Source organism: Pongo abelii, chromosome 7 (genome assembly GCF_028885655.2).
Source record: "Pongo abelii isolate AG06213 chromosome 7, NHGRI_mPonAbe1-v2.0_pri, whole genome shotgun sequence".
In the NCBI taxonomy this organism is placed as follows: Eukaryota; Metazoa; Chordata; class Mammalia; order Primates; family Hominidae; genus Pongo; species Pongo abelii.
In genome coordinates this window covers 31,375,650-31,396,342 of record NC_071992.2, presented here as the reverse complement: position 1 = coordinate 31,396,342, position 20,693 = coordinate 31,375,650, and the positions used below count along the sequence as shown (strand labels likewise).

At 40.2% G+C, this 20,693-nt stretch overlaps 1 long non-coding RNA gene across 1 annotated transcript; it reads right to left on the bottom strand.

Annotated features, from left to right (window-relative positions):
* Positions 1-17,840: 17,840 nt before the first annotated feature.
* On the bottom strand, positions 17,841-20,337 carry LOC129060937 (uncharacterized). Its single transcript, XR_008527844.2, has 3 exons — positions 18,993-20,337; positions 18,393-18,509; positions 17,841-17,979 (listed from the first exon to the last, which is right to left on the bottom strand). It is a non-coding gene; the product is annotated as an uncharacterized LOC129060937 (long non-coding RNA).
* Between the last annotated feature and the right edge of the window lie 356 nt (positions 20,338-20,693).

The window sequence follows — 20,693 nt, the reverse complement described above, 5'->3', positions numbered from 1 at the left end:
TCTTCACAGGCCAAGCAAGGTACAAAGTGCCAAAATCTTAAAAGAAGGGGCATTGGATAGAAAATATTGGACAACCTCTTTTCCTAAGAGAAGAATATCTTTAGAAGAAAATAAAGCTATTAATACCTCTGTTTCTAAATACAACCATTTTTATAACTGCCCTGGACCTGGTTCCCAGAAGAGGATACCCATTCCATGGCTTTCTTTGAATTGGCATTTCTAACTTCAAACTAGAGGAATTAGTCAAAGTTTCTTAACATCCTAAACCACCCATAGGAATGGAACTCACCAATATAGGGGACAGGTAAGCAGGTTTCTGGGTTCTTTAGTCATTGATGCAGACACTGCATTTACTGAGTGTCCTCTGTGGGACAGCATCATTCCAGGTGCTGGGCTAGGGATGGAAGCAAGAGGCAAAGATAAATAACTCAGGGTCCCTACCTTCAAGTGAATCTCTCTCAGTGTCTCTCTTTCCTCAAAACAGCTTTGTTTGGTCCCCACAAAACACGAGACGTCCCCTGATATGGTGACATCATCAGGGCATCTTCCCTTATTAGAAACATTCTGGCCTATTTATACCCTCAAAGTTTTTCAAACTCACTGGCAGTTCCACTCCTATACGCAAGTTTTAAAAACTGGTACACCAATGGGTTAAAACAATGCCACTGATGAAACAAGGAAATATTCAACCAGGCTTTGCAAATTCCAAACACAGTTTTCTCTGTATACAAATAAACCCGGAAGCATGGATTAGAACAAAGACGACCCTGTAACACAATCCTCTCTGTGCAAATAAGAATGTGTGAGTGGGGTGATGTGCTCTTTGACCAAAACTCCTGTCCAGGGGAGTTGGGTCACGCCTTGGCCTTTGACCACAGTTTTCTGGGAGGTCAGCAGCATCCCAACACCTTGGGAGGAGAATGAGCTAAGCTATGGAGACTCAAAATCGAGGCTGTTTTCTTGTATGGCAGAAAGTAAAGAGCACCAGACCAGGGTTCAAATAACACCTATCCGAATATTTCAATTTGAATCACAGCTCTGCAACTTACTTGCCATGAGTTCCCAGGCAACTCACATAAGCCCTTGGATTTTCAGTTTTTCTATCCATAAATGGAGTGGAGGAAGGGGGTAACAATGCCAGCTCTGATGACCTCAAAGAAATATTGTGAGATTCTAAAGACATAATTTGCTTGAAACCATGCTGTAAACTGCCTAATGCACCCCAAATATAACAGAGTCCCATTATTATTATTATTATTATTATTATTATTATTATTATAGTCTCTACTGTGGTATGTTTAGAAAATTCAAGTAGTTCCAAGTGTGGCTCTATTTGTCTCCTACCATTTCTCTTTCACAGAAATAAAAAGTAGCTACCAGGACTGGGCGCGGTGGCTTACACCTATAATCCCAGCACTATGAAAGGCCAAGGTGGGTGGATCACTTGAGCCCAGGAGTTTGAGACCAGCCTGGGCAACATGACAAAACCTCGTCTCTACAAAAAATACAAAAAAAAAAATCAGCTGTGAGTGGTGGTGTTTGCCTATAGTCCCAAATAATTGGTAGACTGAAGTGGGGAGGATCACCTGAGCCCCCATATGTCGAGGCTGGTGAGCCAAGGCTGTGGTGAGCCAAGGCTGTGGTGAGCCAAGGCTGTGGTGAGCTGTGACTGCACCACTGCACTCCAGCCCAGGTGATAGAGTGAGACCCTGTCTCAAAACAAAACAAAACACAACAAAAACAAAAAACAAACAAACAAAAGTAGCTACCTGCTAAATAGAAGGCCAGCCCAACAAACAGATAGTCAATGATTTGTGAATTCTGTTGAGTTCAGCCATTCTGCTTCCATCTAGCGTCAACTGAAGAATGTCACATACATGCTTGTTACTATCAGGTGTCCTGCTGAAAGAGCAATCTGGACATGATTTTCGTTCTTGCCAAAAATCTGACTTCTCTTCTTGTACTACAGGCAGAGGAATCTGCCAGCCGGAGGCCCCTTGAGGCCAAGGAAGGACAAGCTTTATTCCGTCCCAGCACTACTATGTTGATGTGAGTGACAGCCCTTACAGGAAGCTGCAACAAAGCCTCTACTACCGTCCCTTCTGCCTTGTCCTGGGCTCATGATTCCCACTCCCTGGAGCAAAGCCGACTCCTGCTATGAGAACAGGTCCTTTTGGTTTCACAGAGGACTTTCAGCAACTATGCCTTTCCTATTTTATTATTAATAATCACCCTTAGTTCCCCCAAAGCAGATAGGAGCTCAATCATAAAATACTCATCCTATCACCATACTAATGGTTTTCCGTTGGCCAAAGAGATAGTGTCAATTCCTCAGCTAGGTATACAGCCTCACAATTTGCTCCCAGTCTGGCCTTTCAGCCCACACCAATTACGTCTATCTCTCTATTAATATATTGTTCTACCTACCCACCTAGCTTCCTACTTATCTACTCTATCTTCCTTTTCATCCGTAAGATATATAAATAATTATATGAGAAGGAATTATTCCAAGTTCCAGAGGGACACACTTATGTAATTGTACCTGAAACAATACGTTTATGTGAGTTGCACCTAAACAATATATATTTATAATTAATTTGTGCATTGATTGTCTCTAATAGCCAAACTACACTTATTCATATATAAAACAGTTATTCAGACATTACACATGCACTCTCAGTGTGGGCAGGAGAAGCTTTTGTCAGCTTTATTTAACTTATTTTAGAGTGACTATTTCTTGTTTAGAAAAGTCGGATTTGAGCTGCCTTTTTAGATTACTCTGACTTGCAAAGATCTCCACTTGGCTCGTAATCCCCCAGTACTCATCTGTTGTTCACACACAGTTTTGTGTTATCTCTCAGGAGGTTGAGTGTCCTCTTTCTGTCTTTGTCTTAATTCCTGGTGAGTTTGCATCCACATTCAAATGGTCAGATAGCTACAGAACACCCCCAGGAGGTGCCCAGCTTATTTAGATTCTCCTGCCACCACCATAATGTGCTTGTGGATCCACTCCCACCACCTTTGTGAATTCACATTCTCATACTTTCAATCTAAGATGCATGCTCAAATGCCTACTGACCAAAATTTGCTTTACATCATGGCTTCAGTGGGTAGCCTCCGTAGTTTACACTCATCTGAAAGCTGAGATTGAAACACCATCATCTTCTGTTCTAGTTCACAGCTCCTTGTAGATGTCCCAGCAAGCCTTGACTTGGCTTATATTTGGGGACCACATGACTCTGTCTTTGGTCCATTTGTGACTTCCATCTAGATTGCTGCACTTTATCACTTTTCTTATCAAAGTCCAACCCTCCTTTAAAATCCAACATAAATCCCACTTCCTCTGACTCTACTTCGTCTGAGAAGCTTTCTCCATCTATTCACAGCCAGATCTGACATAGTGGAAGCAACCATAGCACTTTCATCCTCTGTCCTGGTGTGGCACTTACTATACTAGCAACTATTTTGTTGCTATTTTTTTCTCTGATAATAGTGCCTGGAAGGCAAGGGCTGTCTGCCCCTACCTGACACTTTGCTCCTGGTGAGTGAGAGTGACTCCATTCTGGGTGCGATGACACAGGAATCTTGCAGCGCTGAGAAGATGAAATGCAGAAGTGTTCAGTGGAGTCCACATGGTGACCATGAATTCCCCCATGCCTGCTTTTACCAGGAATGCTAGTTCTGGGGTCCCAGAAGAGCCTTGATCATAGAAACTTTGACTATACGGACTCTTTGGAGAAAATAATACCACACCCCCCTTTGGCCAAATGAGGCTACTAAAGCCAAGGTAAGGGTGACAGGTTCTCATTCATGCAATTAGTTAAACAACAGAGGTGAAACTAGAATAAAATGAAAAGCCACAACCATCCAGAACACACAGTACAAATCTAAGTTCCTCACTGAAGAGTTTGATGATTTAAAGAACACCATTTTTTTTTTTTTTTCCTTTTTCTAGAGACAGAGTGGGTCTCACTCTGTCACCCAGGCTGGAGTGCAGTAGTGCCATCATAGCTCATGGCAACCTCAAACACCTGGGCTCAAATGATCCTCCTGCATCAGCCTCTGAAGTAGCTGGGGCTACAGGCACATGCCATCACACCCAGCTATTTTTAAAATTTATTTGTGGAGATGGGGTTTCACTAAGTTGTCTAGGCTGGTCTCGAACTCCTTGGCTAAAGTGATCCTCCTGTCTCAGCTTCCCAAAGTGCTGGGATTAGAGGCGTGAGCCACTGCACCTGGCCAAAACATCATTCTTAATATTGGCTATCACTATCATCAACATTTACTGAGTATCCTCCTTAGTCGAGGCTCTCCAGAGTTAAGGTAATGAAAAAGAGAAAAATTGGCCAAGCAAATCCACCCCTAGTTCAAGAGGAGAAACAGAGTTATCACTGTGTGGGGGCTGTTAAGAGACCAGATGAGGCAGATGACCCTGGAGACGAAGTGTGGTCAATGGAGGAGGGAACTGGCTTGCCACTTGGGATCTGTCCCAAGCTAGCTGTGCCATCTTGGACTGGTTCTTCAAGCACTCTGAACTTTGGCTTTCTTATCTGGAAAATAACTGTGACCATCTTTTTTAGCTTGCACATTCTGAGACTGTTTCTCATGTAGTGTACGGGTGACAAGACCTCAAGCTTTTTATTCTCTGGCAAAAGTTCAATGCCCAGTGGAGCCAACCTTATGCCTGTGTGTAGCTGGTGTTTATATGAAAGCCCCTCCATCTTAGGACTAAGTAAATGATTCCTGAATGTGAAAAAGGAGGCACTCACTCATGTCTTCCTAGCCCTTCCACACATTGTCTTGACTTGATCTACTTTTCCCTTGCTTTGAATCTTGTAGGAGGGAGGAGACATGCTCAAGTGTAAAAGGTTGTGTTAATTGTATTTCTCAGCTCACACCACATTATCATCATTAGGCCCTTAGAAGGCCCTTTCCTGTTTATGTATTTATTTATTGTCTTGTAACTCTATTCTTCACTTCTATTTCCACCCCCAAGAGCAAACATCCACACTAAAAAGATTTAATTATAATTAAAATTATTAAATATAATATAATTAAATATTATGGGACAGGCTCTAGGGCTGAAGAACACATGATGTGCTAAGTTTAGGTCACATTCTTTCCTAGATATTTGGACACCAGATATGATAATGGAGTATTTCTTAGTCCTAAGGCAAGGTCATGCATGACCTCCACTGCTGTCTCCATGCAGGTGCCCATGAACTTGGATTAATATAATCCAATATATATTATTAATATATAATTATATAATTAATTAATATATAATTATATGTTAATTATATATTAATTAATATATAATTAAGTAAATATAATTAAAATGATTTAATATATATCATTTTGCTTGGTTGTACCCCTATAAAATGTGGATATTTGCTTTATGTGTATGTATTTTTAAACTTCTACATGTCCCTACATGACACTTTGCTCCTGTTGAGTGAAATCTGCTCTTTCTAGGTTGTATACTGGGTACTAGGTTGTATATTTCTATTTTCCTGGTGAAGCTGGTGAGAGAATTCCTACCTCCAAGCCCCTTCCTCTCCACCACGGAAGATGTGTTCAAGCAGAGGAGATCCGCCAAAACCACACTTTTCATTAAGTGAAAGAGCACATATTATTCATCCATCCAACAAAAGGAAGGGGGGCAAGATGGCAAAGTGATTAACAACACAAACTCTCGAGTCAAACGTGCTTTAGTCTGAAGCCTGCTTTTCCACATTTGTATAACTGCAGGCCAATTACTCAGCCTCCCAAAAATCTGCATTTCTTCATCTGTAAAATAAGGATAAGAGTAAATCATGAGGTAATGGTAAAGGTTAAATAAGACAGGCTTAGAAAAACAGGGGCTGGCACCGAGTACATTCTAAATGAATGACAACTGAATTTAGTAATAAATACTTATTGGAGTGCTCACAGATGCCAAGCCATGCAGGTCTTGTGCAGGAGAGAGAGCTTAGCTTAGAATGAAAGACAAAGAGGAAGTGAAGACCTTTAAAGGCATGTCTGGGAACCCACAAAATTATACAATTAAAGTCTTCTAACTGTTAACCCTTTAAGTCCCAGGGATACAAGATTCCAGTGAAGATACTTACAAGTGTCATTATTGGTCATTTTCTACACTGGCACAAAACAGTGAAAGGAAAAGAATAGTCTTCTGTGTGTGAAACTTCTTTTTTTAAGGTTAAAATCTATACTTGGAGGCATAGGTTTTGTGTCCACCTAGCTTTCCCCACTTTCAAATGAGAGCCTCTCACACATGTAAATTGCCACCTGTCTGGTATCAACTTGGTCAAGAGTGTCGTACCAGGCTATCTCTATTCTGAGGCTTTCTATTCAAGGAAGCTTAGAGTTATAGAAAGTTGGCCAGAACCTGGGGGTAGGAGAGTCCTTAGAGACCATCTGCCCTACCCTTCCTTTGCACATGAGGACTCTGAGTAGATTAAGCAGCTTCCGTCACCGGCAGTATTTTATGTAATATGCTCCAACAGACATGCAGCAATCATACAGATATGAACTCCCGTGAGTGATAATACTTAGAATATTCTGGTGTTGCCTCCAAGTTCATGGGCACCTGCATGGAGACAGCAGTGGAGGTCATGCACGACCTTGCCTTAGGACCAAGAAATACTCCATTATCATATCTGGTGTCCAAATATCTAGGAAAGAATGTGACCTAAACTTAGCACATCATGTGTTCTTCAGCCCTAGAGCCTATCCCATCTCGCCATCGATTTAGCCTTTAAAGGGCACACCTTGAGGAAACAATGATCTCAGTCACTGCCCTTCAGCAATGTGAACTCTGGACTGTGTATCTAAAACAGCTGGAGCCAGGCGCGTCAGAAAAGTGACGCCCAAAGCCACAGCGATCACAGCACGATTACGAAAACCACAACCTGTAGCATTAGCTCAAAGAAGCAAGTTGAGTGCTTCCTCGAAGAAAGGTCTTTTGATGAGCCTAATGAGTCATATGAAATCAGGAAGTTATTCTTCCATTTATACTTTCCAGACTGGCTTAACTGTCTTTATTAACTGTTGTTAGCACATGAAAAATGTTATCGATTGACTTTTAGCAGAATGATGAATTAAACTTATCTTTTCTCATTGTTTCTCAATATAATACTGGTGTTGTTACCCTCTTTTAAATGTCTGATCAGCATCTACAGATATTCAACCCCTTAAGTGGGGATTAGAAAAGTCAATACACACATAATTAATCCTAAACAGCTGATGTCCATCATTGGTGGACAATGGTCAATAAACTGTTGTCATAATTAATGTTAAATGTGTAAGAAAGAACAATTTGACTTTATACTGTTCATGTTAAGGCAGCTAGACAGAAAAAAACATATAAAATCTTCCAGAAAAATCTTGAAATAGATACATTTCAGAGTTTCATATGCCTTAGCATTCTACTTGTTTAAGATACTCATAGGGAGTTGTGAAAATGTGTCATATTTTGTTCTGATTAGTTTCAGGTTTTATAAATTTCTGCCTATCAAATAAACTGAATTTATTAAGACATAATTAACCTATTTTCACATTTTAATCATTTAAGACATATATAACTGTAATCAAAGCTTCAGATCAGCATGGTAATCAATGTTATCAAACTGAATTAATTTAACTCTAATCAAAAGCAAAAATACCATGACATTCTGGTTAATTCATGCAGTTTTATTTTGGGAAATGTGCAATGTCTGTTGAATTTCTTGAAAAAACGAAAGTTATTAAAAAATCGCTCTTTCTTCCTTTAAAGACCTCCTACGGGCTCAGGTCCCCCAGCGGATGAGCCACTGAGTTAGTGTTTCTTAGAGGGCTCAGTAGTAGAATTCGCATAGCCTTGAATTGGAGAAGGAGATCTGTCTTTTACTTCTGTCTTTGGCTCCCAAAGCTGTGTTTGTGACCAAGACACAAGTCCAATGCTTACCTTTCCAATGTTTCAATTTCCCCATCTGAAAATACAAAAAACTATGACATAATTTAAGAAAAAAAAAAAGGAAAAAAAGAAAAAGAAAAGAAAGAGAAAGAAAGAAAGAAAGAAAGAAAGAAAGAAAGAAAGAAAGAAAGAAAGAAAGAAAGAAAGAAAGAGAAAGAAAGAAAGAAAAGGGAGGGAGGGAGGGAGGGAGAGAAAATTTTGCACCTCAGGGCTTAACAACAATTCTACAGGAAGAAAACAATTTGGGTGCTCTGAGTTCAGAGAACACCTTAGGATATTGCTCGTCCACATCTTCTTCTGAACACCAGATAAATTCAACCTGTTTGAGAATTTAAAGAATTCCAAAAATTCAACTAGACTAGATTAGTTCCATATCAAGCTATTTGAATTCAATAATGTTCAGAAAAAAATATTACAATTCCAGAGGGAGAAATTGTTTTGAATTCTGGACCAGGGAACAAAGCCAAAAGTTTTGACTTGAGCCCTAAAGAGTTTCCAACTGTATTTCAATTGGAAATAAAAATGTGCTTAATTAAGTCCACATCTACTTCTCTTGTAGTTTATATCATAGCTGTTTGGGGTGACTTTCCTTAGGAAACAGAGCTTATGCCTTGATAGCTAATGAAAGGGATGCTTCAAAAAGTGTACTCACATAGACAGTAGTCCCCTCTGACTTTAGACTTTTCTAAAAGTCCCTCTCTGAGTTGAATCCCAAGCTACACATGTGCATTCTTATGCAAATAAACCAAATATCCAAACCAGGTGCACAAAACAGGAAATTCCAACACAGAAATAAAAACCTTATTTACTCACAGAATTGCAACAGTCTCAGTATTAACTGCTCTAATCTCATGAAGAATCAGGTGCTGAGGGAATCAGCTGCTGGGGACTCATGACTCGAATTTCAGCCTGAGGAGACCATGATGATCCTAACAAGATGAGATGCCCCAAGGGACCACAATTCTGACCTTTGTCTACACAGTCCATTGGCCGACCATCTTCTCTAGAAGAGTCCATCTTGCAAAGAAGTGCTCTTTTTTTCTCTGATGTTCTCATTGGAATCAAAAGAAAAGAAAACCTACAGACATGGTCTGTACCATGCTGCCATGGGTGACCCCCTGCTTTGCAGCCAACTGATAATCCAAAACAGTTGAGATGACGAATGTTTTAGAACACTGGTTTAAAGAAAGGCTCTTATTTTGGCCAACATGAGGCTGAAAAAAACCTAACCAATGCCATTTTGAGACCAAATGGAAGAGCAGCAGGAATTCTGTCTGATTTAGAATGTTCCATGACACGATCTTTCATTACCTCCCATTTTGCTTACATGTTATTTATGCTCATTGAAATAATTTTTAGAGGTGAATATACTAACCATGACTATTGTCATTTATACCACAGAACCTTGAAAAAGCTCAGAAATTGGTGGTACCAGGTTACTTTGGAAGCAGAGTGAATGGTAAATAGAGTTGTTTAAAAGGTTGTTGACAAGTTGTTAGGAGTTCACCTCTAATAGAATAAACTCCCACTGGGCCTCTCTGCCTCAAATAATAATAATAAACTTCGAACAAGTTTTTTAAAAAAATCTGAAAGCACAGCAGAGTGAACAAAAGCAGGTAGATTCTGGAGGGGAGTTGGCATTTGGAATAAGGGAATGGCACAAGGTAGCAGAGTAAGTTTCCCTTTTCTTCCTATTTCTTGGACTTAGGGAAGGTGGCCAGGTGGCACTGCTAAAACTCCAGTAGAAAATCTGCGGTCTTTCTGGCCTGAAGAACCAGAGAAAAAAGTTCAGGGCCACTATAGCCACAACCACAGGGGAAATAAAGAGGTAATAATGGAAAGGAGGGGCCAAAGAAGGGGAGCCACAAATTAAGTGTGTAAACTCTGAGCGACTCCCTAGCTACACATGCACAGGGCAAAATGCACACAGATCAGCTAAATATGCAGGAACTACAAGGAGATCTGAGCTACCACCAAAAATCAGAGTTTTTAGCTTAAATCCAACCAAAGCAATTGCCTACTAAAATAAATAAATTCAACAACAACTCTCTCCCAGATTGTCCACAACATAACATTCACAACATCCAGAATACTATCCAAAATTATTCCATATATGAAGTAACAGGAAAATGCAACTCATTCTCAAGTGAAAAGATAATTAACAGAAATTGACCTTGAGATGACCCAGATGTTTGAAGTAGCAAACAAGGATTTTGTGGAAGCTATTATAACTGTGTGCAATGATGCAAAAGATAATATTCTCATAATGAATGAAAAGATAGGGAATCTTAGCGAAGACACAGAAACATAAGAAGAATTCTAGAACTGAGCAGTATAATATCTGAAATAAAATATTTACTAGGTAGAAGAGTAGGAAGGAGATAACAAAGGAAAGTGTCAGTAAACAAGAAAACAAATCAATAGAAATTATGCAATTTAAAACATAGAAAGGCAATTAAAACAATAGATCCTTTCCCTTACTCAACTTAACCAGATGACTTTCCCTCCTCCACCCCGGCAGAACACTAAAGCCTTAACATTCTCTAAAGGAGGTAAAACAGAGTCTCTGAACTTAGTGACCAAGGATAGTTGAAGATGGTAGTACAATAATAAAAACAGAAAAATTAAGTAGAAATTGACATACTAAATAGAGACAACACTCACTCCCATGCTGGCTCTTTTTCTCAAAATGTTAGCAGTGGGCTTATGCCCTCCAAGCAAGATATTAAAATATTCTACTTTGAGGAATCTTACCAACCCAGGAGAAAAGACCCAATGATATTGACGGCCAAGGTTATATTCTCCAGCAAAGTAATCCAACCATTTCCTATCTAGGAGAATATATGCCTGGATTATTGCTTTCCAGGAACAAGATGGAGAAAGAAAACTGAGACTTGCATCATTCAGTGAGCAAACTTCCATAAAATACTTCCACTTGTTAGCCCTAAACCTCTGTTCCCCTCTGTGCTGTCCCATCTGTGAATATTTATCCCCACCAAGTAGATGAACTGGATATTTAAGGAGCAAGAGTCAGAAGAAGGCTAACTTCTATCTACATTCTCATTAGTAATTTTGAATTTTGTACCAAAAGTATACATTATTCATTCAAAAAATAAAGCATTAATTTCCAGTGCTCAGTAAAGGGAATGACAGATAAATTTGAGGAAATAGCCCACAAAGGCCAGAAAACACAAAGAGAAGAAAAGTTGAAGAATAAACATGAGAAATGTAAAGAATCAATTCAAGAAATCTGACAAACAACTAATAGTAGTTCTGAGAAAAGAATAAAGAAAACAAAGAGAGGAAATTGACAGAGAAATAATAGAAAACTTCTCAGAACAAAATAATATGAGTCTCTGGATTGAAAGTAACCACAAAGTGCTCAGCATAATAAATGAATAAACAAAGATCCAAACTGAAGTATGCCAGCCATTTAAAAAAGAAAATACTAAAAGCACTTAGAACAAAACAATCACATGCAAAAGAAATGAAATTGGAAATATATCAGAATGCTCTACAGCAACACAGGAAGCCAGGAGACACTGAACCAGTGCTAACTTCAGCATTCTGAGGCAAGTTATGGATGTACCTGGAATTCCATTACCAGCTAAATTATCAATCAAGTATGAGAATAAAGATATCTTCAAATATACAAGGAGTCTGGAATTTTTCCTCTAACGTACCTTTTCTTAATAAGCTTCTAGAGGATGTGCTCCAGAAAAATAAGGGAGTAAAATAAGATGAGGATGCAGGACACAGAAGAGGTGCAAGGAAAATCCAGGAGGAAACTGGGGAGTAGGACTATGGTAGCAGTAAGTAGAGACTGGACTAGAAGGATAAATGGCTCAGGGGCAGATGTCTTCGAAGCACAATGAGATTGATCAATTATCAAGAATATTTGACCATTTGAAGGTAAAATGGAAGGTGTTGGATAGACCTCAGCAATCGTGGGTGTGGTGGAGAATTAAATAAATTTAAGTAAATTTTTTAAAAATAATTATTATCTCCAATAAAAACAAAAATTTCTAAAGCAAAATGTAATTATAGCACACCACTTGGTTCAGAAATGAACAATACATATATAACCATAATAAAGTAAATGCCAAATCTGATTTAACCATAAATTTGATGGAACCTCATTGCACTGGTAGAATCAGAGAAATAGGACAGGAAATGCACAAAAGCTCAACTCGACTGCTATAATACATATAGATAGATAATGTCTAAAACTGATAAATCAAGAAATAACCATTTATACTTGTTATTTAGAACCCAGGAACTAAAAACCAGAATAATCAGCTAAAAGAATGGATTGGAAGTAACTGCCTCTGGACAGCAAGATCACAGATTGGTTGTGAACATGGAGACTGTTATTATTCATTATTACTCTTTAAATACAATTTGACTTTTAACCAGGTTATGTATAACTTTGATAAATATAAAAGTAGTTTAAAATAAATAAGTACAATAAAGTAAAGGCTGAATTAGTCTAAAGAATGATTGTGAGAGAGGTAATAATCATGATGGCTAAGACTTAAGTCATGTTCACTATCTGCCCAAGCTTTCCTTAGCATTTAATATATATTAAATCATTTAATTCTCATAACATTATATGAGGTCTCCATTTTGCAGACAATGAAACCGAGGCAGAGTAAAGTTAAGTAACTCATCCAAGATTCATGCAACTTTTAAATGGTCTAGTCAGGAATTGGACTGAGACAGAAGGTTCCAGAATCTGGGCAATTTACTACCCATTGCTCTTTTAGGAAAAAATGTCTTCTAACTCCCCTATCCCTTCCTTCTATGTGCTATTTAGGTTCAGTGATTCTAGTTCACACAAAATATACTAAAGTAAACAATGTTTTAAAACATTCAAAAATACTTTCTTTGCAACACTTTTTTTAAACAAATGTTTTTATTACTATAAGTTGTATAAATTGTAAAATGATGATTACCAATTGTATAAGATTGATTTTAAAAATCAGAAAAATATAAAGAACAGATTACCCTCTTCCCCAAAGGCTCAAATTCAGCACATCTCTGGAACTGGGCAGAGAGATGTGAAGACTACTCAAAGACCCTGAATTTTTAGAGCTTCTGTTGTATTGAAACTCTTAAGGTTTGAAGCTATTTAAAACTCGAAGCATTTCCATCAGAACAAGGTCCCAATTCCATACCATCATCCTTTCCATGTCTGAAAGTATCATTTCCCTAAGTATGGGCAGCAGAACAATCATACTAATCATTTTGCAGGAAGAGTAAGTACTACTATCATGACTGTCTCAATTATTATAATTATTATGGTCTCTAAACTACCTGATCAGGTAATCCCAGGCAAGCTGGTGGTGGTACGCCAAGGGATAAGTTTGAAAATAGATGCCTAGGGCCCTTAGGTTGGCATATGCTAGATTAGTTTGTCAGAAACCATGACATTTTTTCAGAATCCATGTATATGACAAGGTTCTCTTTGTCTCTTAGGTCCTCTGCCAATACTTCAGTCTCAGTTCTGAGCCTAAATTCTGAGAAGACTCTTGAATTACTGTAGTTGGATTCTTTCACTGTATTCTGTGTGGCAAGAAGCTTCAGACAAAAACACTCTGGCTGGGCACAGTGGCTCACGCCTGTAATCCCAGCACTGTGGGAGGCAGGCAGATCGCTTGAGGTCAGGAGTTGGAGACCAGACTGGCCAACATGGTGAAACTCTGTCTCTTCCAAAAATACAAAAATTAACTGGGTGTGGTGACTCATGCCTGTAGTACTAGCTACTCAGGAGGCTGAGGCATGAGAATTGCTTGAACCCAGGAGGCAGAGGCTGCAGTAAACCGAGATTGCACCACTGCATTCCAGCTTGGGAGAGAGAGCAAGACTTCATCTCAAAAGAGAAAAGAAAAGACCCTAATGCTCATTTATTGAACACTGTGCTCACACACAAATCCATTTATTGCTTACAACAGGCATTCAGGATAGTCGTATTATCCTTATTTTAGAGATAAGAAGACTGAGGTTTAGAGAGGAAAAGTCACTTGCCTAAAATTACACAGTGGGATCCCAATCCGGTTGTGTGAATTTCAGCCGGTAATGTGATTCAAATCCAGTTGTATTAACAGGTTTCTCCATTATCCAGATCATTCTTGGTTTCCCTTGTCTGCAAGAATAAAACTACAATATACTTAGATGATTCAGACCCATGGAATATTTTTTAAAGGTCGGATGTCTTTTCTTCACAAGCAGGTGCAAGAGCCTTAATGAGAAATCATTACTTTTAAGAATGGTTTGAGATATATTTAGAAGAAGAGAAATGTCTTTCACTAAAATCACATATGCTAAAAGGTCAGTCTAACATTATGAGCATTGTCTTGGGGGATTTTTGGAGAAGAGGGAAAATATGGTGTTTAAATCATTTAAGTGACCTCTAAGTTTCCCTTAGTTTTAACATAATTCCTTAGTAAGCTGACGGCACTTCCAGCTTTGAAGGGTTTTTGCATATATTTGATGTTCTGCTACTTCCCCTTCCTTTGAGAGAAATATTGGTTATCTTCCAAAGAGCTCTGGAAATATTTTACAGGTCTATGCATCTCTGGGGGAAAATGGCTTCTTACATAAAATATTGTTTTAAGCATTTGAAGCTGGCTTTGTTAATCTTCCATTTCTTAAAAATTGGGACATCACAGTGACATTATAAGAGAGCAGTTGTCTATAATTTGCATGGCTAAATTTGGTTTCTAGATTGTCAAATATGCAAGTGTATTGTTGGGAATAATAGTTAATAATAGTTTCCAAGCAAGTCGGAAATAGAGCCACTATCATTTAAAGGCTGAAGCCAAAATGCAACTGCCTCTCGAGCAAGATAATGAATTAATGAGGGAGACCTCTTTCAAACCAACAAACACCATCATTCAGAGATATCTGGGTGCCCACTACCTTGAACATCAAGTTGCTAACCCATAACAATGTGATCACTAAGAATAGCCCCATTACCACCTCTTCAGCAAGGGCATGAGTTAAACAGCTGGCTCTTGAATCTGTGCTCTGCTGGAAATGGTGACTACAATAAGAATAAGGCCCTGGGTTTATAGAGCTTTCCTGAGAACAAGAACAAACTGTTGGATTATGGACGGGAGTGACTTTAAGACTCTGAGATTCTAAGGCACCAGCAATAGCCCCTTTAATGCACTCCCAAGAAAACTCTTCCCAGATTCCCCAGCATGGATTTTGCACTGGATAGTCTCCATCTGTCCTGCCAGAACCACCCTCTGTCCATTTCCTTTCTGCACTGTGCTGCAGCCAGGAAGCTGACCTCTAACGACTGCAACCACACAACTCCAGTGACTTCTGGCTTCCAGGGCACCAGGTGTGTGATCAGAGGGCATTGAGAGAGTGAGGATGGAATATTGATACCTCTGATGCGGCAATAGCAGTGCTTCTGTACCTACAGATCACCACACCTCAGCTACCGCTCCCTACCCCTTGTCCCTCGGTGCCAGTGGCTTCCTGCTGCTGCTGATCCTGAGGCTTCCGCATCCCTTATTGCTTTTCTCTAAACCGGCTCCACCTTTGTCAACAGCCTCTGCATGGAACTCTTGATCACCCCTTTTGAGTGTGTCATTGGTTTCCTATGGGACTCCAGTTGACACCATAGTCCTCATTCTCCTGCCTTGCAGCAAACTGATGTTGGCTCCTGCATATGGAGATTGCAGCTTTTGGGGAAGACAGAGGTTGGTAAGATGTTAACTATCCAGGATGCTTAAGACATAGTCCCAGCCCAGCTATTAGCTCTTTGTGTGAACTGGAGAAAGACATCAAAACCTCAGCGTCTGGCTTTTACAGATCAGATTCCCAACTACACATGCGGGAATCTAATCCTCTTCCCGCCAGTCAAGCCCTTTGCAGAACCACGCTGCCCTCACAGCCACTACACACAATTTCTACTTAACGCTTCACTTCTCCGGCAACATGATACAGTCTTTGCCAGTAGATGCTGTTTATTTTGTCTCTACCAACATGCAGAGCACAATTCTTAGGCCACAGTGACTTCTCAGTCCTTGTTAACTTGGGAATAACTCAATAGACATAAATTTATATCTGCAGTAAAATACACGTATCCATGTATTTTGTAACCATTTGCCTTCATGTTCTACTATAGACTGCTATTGTTTTTTTCCTAAGGCCTTTGGAAATAAATAAAATGTAATGTATAGCACATCCTGATATGCAGATATATGTGTGTGTATCTGTATCTATTTATCTATCTATCTGCTTATCTCTCTGTCTATCAATTGTTAATATTATCTAGGGGCAGGTGACAGAGAGTAGGGCCGTGAAATAGAAAGGATGGGCTCTAAAGCAATATAGCTCTGGGTTTCAACTCCAACTCATGCCACTTACTGAGTCACCTTGGGCAAGTTGCTTAGGCTCTCAGATCCTATTTCCTCTTCTGTAAAAATGGTGGTAATCTCATCTCTGTCACAGGTTATTGTTGAGGATTAAATTCCTTGTTTTATATAAAGTATCTGACCCATAGAGGTGCTTAATAAGAGTTCATTTCCTTCTTCCCAGAATTATGGCTTATAAACAATGGAGATCCTGAAATTCCATGTAAGTCTTGTTTCTTTTTCCAAGAGTCCCTTGGTTCTTTGAGTCAAACAGCCGTGAACCAGAAGCTCTGACACCAGAAGCTTTGCAGATTGACAAAATAAACTTTCTACTGCTGAGAACGTCAAATTAATCTTATCAAAGTCCCTTGAGGTCCAATGATTAATTGTCAGAAATGTAAGTGATTAATAAGACTTAGGAGTAGTAAAGACGTACATTTATTACCTAGTTCCTGGATTCTTTAGAAACAAAAGCAGACTCAGCTGGGCATGGTGGCTTATGTCCGTAATCCCAGCACTTTGGGAGGCTGAGGCGAGCAGATCTCTTGACACTAGGAGAACAGCCTGAGAAACATGGTGAAACTCTGTCTCTACAAAAAATAGCCGGACATGGCTGTAGTCCCAGCTACTTGGGAGGCTGAAGTAGGAGGATTGCTTAAGACCAGGAATTTGAGACTGCAGAGAGCTATGATCATACTACTGCACTCTAGCATGGGCAACAGAGTGAGACCCTGTCTCGGAAAAAAAAAAAAAAAGAGAAGAGAAGAAAAGAAAAGAGAGAAACTAAAGGAGCCTCTAGGAAGGAACCATGAGGGTGTGATCAGCTTAATGTTAGATGTCTTCAACCCAACTCATCAATCTGCTCACCTTTACAAGCTAATAAGAAAATATAGAGGCCAGAGGAAACTTTATTTATTTATAGACAGGATCTCACTCTGTCGCCCAGGCTGGAGTGCAGGGGCACGATCAGGGCTCACTGCAGCCTCAACATCCTGGGCTCAGGAGATCCCCCTGCCTCAGCCTCTTGAGCAGCTGGGACTACAGACATACACCACCTAATTTTTGTATTTTTTTGTGGAGATGGGGTTTTGCCATGTTGTCCAGGCTGGTCTTGAACTCATGGGCTCAAGTGATCCTCCCACCTCAGACTCTCAAAGTGCTGGGATTACAAGCATGAGACATCACACCTGGCCTAAGAGGAACCTTTTGAAGATGATGATTATTTTCATTATTTCAATTATGGTGATGGTTCATGGGTGCGTATATATTCCAGTTTACTATTATATATCAATTGGACCTCAATAAAGCTGTTTTTAATAGTCGTACAAGAAAAATAAATTTAAAAAAAGTAAAAAATTCACTGGCCTATGCATTATGTTTTGTATATTTTACTGTATATGTTATAGCTCAATAAAGTACAAATAAATATAGTAACATGTCAAGCAGTGAATATAATATGCTACCTTGTGTGTAAGAAATAGAGGGTATAAGAATACAGATTTGGATGTGTTGTTATCTGCATAAGAGTTTTATTTCTAAAATAAGGATCAAATGACAATTATCACTTTTGGTCCAGGGAGAAGAAGATAAGGATGGAGGCAGGACTGAAGCTTCTCAATGCATATCTTTTCATAGCATTCTGCTCCTTGTACCCTGTGAAAACAAAAAGTAAATAAAGAATTTTAAAAGGAAGATGAGTAACCAAGTGACTGGAGTGGGAGGTTGGGGGATTCATACAGAAAAAAGAAAAGGTCAGATGGGCATTTTCTAAAACTAGAAATACTTTGAAAGCACAAACAAGAAAAGCCCACATCGGAAGGTTCTGTGATGCTGAATGAGAGCGCCATCAGGATTTGAGGGCATAGAGTAGATGTGACCTGCAATCTGCTTGCCACATGATCTATCTACTGCCCAGGAGTAGAAACATTTTGTTATACTCGTAACAGATTTGCCAGGTATATTTGAAATTAAACAAGCCCAAAGCACCATATTATGTACTTCAGTTATGAAACCAAATCAACCAACCAGGACATATGTATTAAGTGACCTCTACATGTTAAACATACCTGCAGCAGCGCTGCCCGGGACCCAAAGAAGGGGACGTGCAAGACGAGGCTCATTCCCCTGGGGAGATCAGGTCGGCTCAGGTGAAATGGCAGGGGACAGTTCTTGACAGTTGTCAGCTGCAGAATGAGGAGGTGCAAGTTCAAAGGGGCCAGCCAGAGAAGGCTTCAGTGACTCAATTTCTAGGTATTAATTTTTTGGTCTGCACTGTTAGGCCCCACAATGGAAGGGAAAAAAAAAAGGGTTCAGCTTCTCATCAGCCAGAAAGGGATCCCACACAGCCCACACATTGCTTGGCTTTTCGCCTTGCCCATCTTTGAGTCAGTGCCGGGTAAGCCCTTCTAAGAGGCTTTCCTCCTTGGTTCCCCTCCCTCATCTCTCTTCTAGGCCCCTCTGCATAGGTCCTGGCTTTATCCTGCCTCAGCTGCCTGGGCTCTGCTATGAATTAGTTTCCTAGGACTGTTGTAAGGAAGTATCACTAACCAGGTGGCTTAAAACAACAGATATCTATTCTCCCATCCTTCTGGAGGCTGGACGTGCAGAATCAAGGTGTCTGCAGGGCCACACTCCCTCCAAACATCTAGGAGAAGACCTCTCCTTACCTCTTCCAGCTTCTGGTGGACAGGGCATCCTTGGCTTCTGGCAACATCACTCCAATGTCTGCCCTGTCACAAGTGTTCTCTGTGTGTGGCTGTGTCTCTTCTCTTCCTGTAAGTGTAACCACCCAGTGGGTTCCCCTTGCCTGCTGCCTAGAGAGAACTGATTTATCAAGACAGCAGAATTGCAATGGAGAAAGAGTAATTCACACAGAGCCAGCTGTGCGAGAGACCAGAGTTTTATTATTACTCAAATCTGTCTCCCCGAGCATTTGGGGATCCGAGTTTTTAAAGATAATTTGGCAGGTAGGGTCTTGGGAAGTGGGGAGGCTGATTGGTCAAGTCAGAGATGGAATCATAGGGGGTCGAAGTTAGGTTTTCCTAATGTCTTGTGTTCCTGGGTGCAATGGCAGAGCTGGTTGGGCAGAACTGGTTGGGTCTGGGTGGTGTCAGCTGCTCCATCAAGTGCAAGGTCTGTAAAATATCTCAAGCACTGATCTGAGATTTTACAATAGCGATGTTACCTATTGTGGGATCTGGCCAGCAGCCCGCAATGCAATAGGGCTCTCTCTTTGTTCTCAGGCAGATCGGCAGGTTGAGAAATAATAGACACACACAAGATAGTGAAAGCTGGGTGCAGGGGGGTCACCACCTTCTGGTCCCGTGGTGCCAACAATGCACTGGGTATACCAGCACTTATTAAGTTTAGTGAGGGCGGGGGTAGGTTAGTGAGGGATTTAGGGTCATTTGATTATGAGGTGAGATGGTCACATGGGAATGAAGTAATTCTTTAACATAACATTTGTATGTAGAAGTACAGTACATTTGTATGTAGAAGTACAGTATACAGAGATAAGAATTTACAATATAGTGTGTGCGTCAGTAATTTCTAACAGCCTTAAAACAAAAACACAATCTTTCCATAACCTATGATTAGCAAGATATTAATCAGCAGTAACAATTGCCACAAAAGCTGGTTACAAACAATCCATGGAAACAGGACGTGAAGCTAGACAACCGGTTAGACCAGAAATTCTCAGAAGGGAGTATGCCTTAACCCTAAAGAGGCCTAGAAGAGCTATGGCAAGATGAGGGCGTTTATAGCCCTATCTTATCCATGTGGACAGGCGCCCCGCAGCCCTCAGTGCATCCGTTTATAGGCTCTCCACAAGGGTCGCATTCCATTCCCAGAGCTATGAACATCTGCTTTTCTGGGATAGGAATCTTGGTGATGTGAAACCTCCCTGACTGCACGTCCATTCATAGGCTCTCTGCAGGGGGAAGCACATCACGTGCTGTTGGTTCGTTCTGGCAGTCCAACCTGGCATTGTCTTTACACAATCCTGCATGCAATTTTGTATTTACAATAACCAGGAGCATTTCATCTTTCACTCCACAGCAATAGTTTCAGGCGGTCTCCCTGCAGTTACTCCCAGGAGCAATTTGGGGAGGTTCAGACTCTTGAAGCCAGTGGCTAATTTCTAATCTTATACCTAATTTGTTAGTCCTGCAAAAGCAGATTGGACCCCAGACAAGAAGGGGGTCTTTTTGGGAAAGGGCTGTTATCAATTTTGTTTCAGAGTCAAACAATGAGCTAAATTCCTTCCCAAAGTTAGTTCGACCTACGCCCAGGAAAGAACAAGGACAGCTTAAGGGTCAGAGAAGCAAGATAGAGTCGGTTAGGGCTGATTTCTTTCACTGTCATAA